This window comes from Cryptomeria japonica, chromosome 5 (genome assembly GCF_030272615.1).
Source record: "Cryptomeria japonica chromosome 5, Sugi_1.0, whole genome shotgun sequence".
NCBI classification, from domain to species: Eukaryota; Viridiplantae; Streptophyta; class Pinopsida; order Cupressales; family Cupressaceae; genus Cryptomeria; species Cryptomeria japonica.
In genome coordinates, this window is record NC_081409.1 from 361,357,278 (window position 1) to 361,361,120 (window position 3,843).

Consider the following 3,843-nt stretch of genomic DNA (forward strand, 5'->3'; position numbering starts at 1 on the left):
CCCTTAGGATACCATACGATACCTTGGGACACCATATGGTATCGCAAAGAGTCGTATGGTGTCCTAAGGGGTCATATGGTGTCCTATGAACCCTTACGACAATATATGACCCATTAGGTGTCATCAGGGGTCTTATTGTGTCCTAATGGGTCATATAGTGTCGTATGACCCCTTAGGACACCATATGCTTGGGGACAATATGGTGCTATGGGTCGTATGGTGTCCTATGACACCTTAGGACACCATATGAAACCTTAGGATACCATTTAGTGTTGTTATGTGTCGTATGGTTTCCTATGACCCCTTAAGTGTCATTAGGGTTATTCTATGTCTTAAGGGGTCGTATTGTGTCCTAAGGGGTCATACGGTGTCCTATGACCCCTTAGGACACTATATGATGTCGTTGGGGGTCATATTATGTCCTAAGGGGTCATATTGTGTCTTGTGGCCCCTTAGGACACCACATGGTGTCGTTATGTGTCATATGGTCTTCTAAGGGGTCATATGGTGTTCTATGACCCCTTAGGACACCAATTTTATGTTGTTATGGGTCGTATGGTCTCCTAAGGGGTCATATGGTGTCCTATGACCCCTTAGGACACCATATGGTTTCATTATGTGTCGTATGGTTTCCTAAGGGGTCATATGGTGTTCTACGACCCCTTAGGACACCATATGGTGTCATTAAGGGTGGTATGGTGTGCTAAGGGGTCATATGGTGTCCTATGACCGTTTATAACACCATATGACCCCTTAGGTATCGCTAGGTGTCATTTTGTGTTGTTAGGGGTCATATGATGTCCTATGACCCCTTAGGACACAATATGACCCCTTAGGTGTTGTTAGGGGTCATATTGTGTCCTAACGGGTCATATAGTGTCCTGCGACCCCTTAGGACACCATATGGTGTCGTTTGGGATTATATGGTGTGCTAAGGGGTCATATTGTGTCCTAAAGATTCCTAGGACATCATATAACCTCTCAGGACACCATATGACCCATTAGATATCGTTAGGGGTAATATTGTGTCCTAAGGGGTCATATGATGTCTCATGACACCATATGACCCCTTAGGACACCATATCATGTCGTTATGGGTCTTCTTATGTTCTAAGGGGTTATATGGTGTTCTAAGGGGTCATATGGTTTTATATGACCTCTTAGAATACCATATGACACCTTAGGACACCATATGGTATCGTAAAGGGTCATATGGTGTTCTAAGGGGTTATATGGTGTTCTATGGGGTCATATGGTTTTGTATGACCCCTTAGGACACTATATAACGTTATTAGGGGTCATATTATGTCTTAAGGGGTCATATTGTGTCTTATGACCCCTTAGGACACCACATTGTGTTGTTATATGTCGTATGGTGTTCTAAGGGGTCATATGGTGTTCTATGACCCTCTAGGACATCATATTATGTTGTTATGGATCATATGGTCTCCTAAGGAGTCATATAGTGTCCTATCACCCCTTAGGACACTATATGACCCCTTAGGACACCATATGGTGTCATTATGCATCGTATGGTGTCCTAAGGGGTCATATGGTGTTATATGACCCCTTAGGACACCATATGATCCTTTAGGACACCATATGGTATCGTTAGGGGTCGTATGGAGTGCTAAGGGGTCATATGGTGTCCTATGACCCCTTAGCACACAATATGACCCCTTAGTACACCATACAGTGTCCTTAGGGGTGATATGGTGTCCTATGACCCCTTAGGAAATAATATGACCCCTTAGGTGTTGTTAGGGGTCATATTATGTCCTAACGGGTTATATGGTATCCTACAACCCCTTAGGACACCATATGGTGTCGTTAGGGGTTGTATGGTGTGCTAAGGGGTCATATTTTGTTCTAAAGGTTCCTAGGACATCATATAACCCCTTCGGACACCATATGACCCCTTAGGTATCGTTAGGGGTCATATTGTGTCCTAAGGAGTCATATGGTGTCTGATGACACCATATGACCCCTTAGGACACCATATCATGTTGTTATGGGTCTTCTTGTGTTCTAAGGGGTCATATGGTGTTATATGACCCATTAGGATACCATATGACCCCTTAAGAAACCATATGGTTTTGTAAAGGGTGGTATGGTGTCGCAAGGGGTCGTATGGTGTCCTAAGGGGTCATATGGTGTCCTATGACCCCTTAGGACACTATATGACGTTGTTAGGGGTCATATTATGTTCTAAGGGGTAATATTATGTCTTATGACCCCTTAAGACACCACATGGTGTCGTTATGGGTCATATGGTGTTCTAAAAGGTCATATGGTGTTCTATTACCCTCTAAGACACCATATTATGTTGTTATGGGTTGTATAGTCCTCTAAGATGTCATATGGTGTTCTATGACCCCTTAGGACACCATATGGTGTCCTAAGGGGTCATATGGTGTTCTATGACCCCTTAGGACACCATATGGTGTCATTAGGGGTCATATGGTGTGCTAAGGGGTCAAATGGTGTCCTATGACCCCTTAAGACACCACATGGTGTCGTTATGGGTTGTATGGTGTTCTAAGGGGTCATATGGTGTTCTATGACCCTCTAAGATACCATATCATGTTGTTATGGGTTGTATGGTCCTCTAAGGGGTCATATGGTGTCCTATGACCCCTTACGACACCATATAGTGTCATTATGCATCGTATGGTGTCCTAAGGGGTCATATGGTGTTCTATGACCCCTTAGGACACCATATGACTCCTTAGGACACCATATGGTGTCATTAGGGGTCATATGGTGTGCTAAGGGGTCAAATGGTGTCCTATGACCCCTTAGAACACCATATGACCCCTTAGGTATTGTTAGGTATCATTTTGTGTCGTTAGGGGTCATATGGTGTCCTATAACCCCTTAGGACACAATATGACCCCTTAAGAAACCATATAGTGTCGTTAGGGGTCATATGGTGTCCTATGACCCCTTACGACAGAATATGACCCCTTAGGTGTTGTTAGGGGTCATATTGTGTCCTAACGGGTCATATGGTGTCCTACGACCCCTTAGGACACCACCATATGACCCCTTACGACACAATATGACCCCTTAGGTGTTGTTAGGGGTCATATTATGTCCTAACGGGTCATATGGTGTCCTACGACCCCTTAGGACACCATATGGTGTTGTTAGGGGTTGTATGGTATGCTAAGGGGTCATATTGTGTCCTAAAGGTTCCTAGGACATCATATAACCCCTTAGGACACCATATGACCCTTTTGGTATCATTAGGGGTCATATTGTGTCCTAAGGGGTCATATGGTGTCTCATGACACCATATGACCCCTTAGGACACCATATCATGTTGTTATGGGTCTTCTTGTGTTATAAGGGGTCATATGGTGTTATATGACCCCTTAGGATATGATATGACCCCTTAGGTGTTGTTAGGGGTCATATTGTGTCCTAACAGGTTATACGGTGCCTGACAACCCCTTAAGACACCATATGGTGTCATTAGGGGTCGTATGGTATGCTAAGGGGTCATATTGTGTACTAAAGGTTCCTAGGACATCATATAACCCCTTAGGACACCATATGACCCCTTAGGTATCGTTAGGGGTCATATTATTTCCTAAGGGGTCATACGGTATCTCATGACACCATATGACCCCTTAGGACACCATATCATGTCGTTATGGGTCTTCTTGTGTTCTAAGGGGTCATATGGTGTTATATGACCCCTTAGAATACCATATGACCCCTTAGGACACCATATGGTGTTGTAAAGGGTGGTATGATGTCATATGGTGTCTTAAGGGATCATATGGTGTCCTATGACCCATTGGGACACTATATGATGTTGTTAGGGGTCATATTATG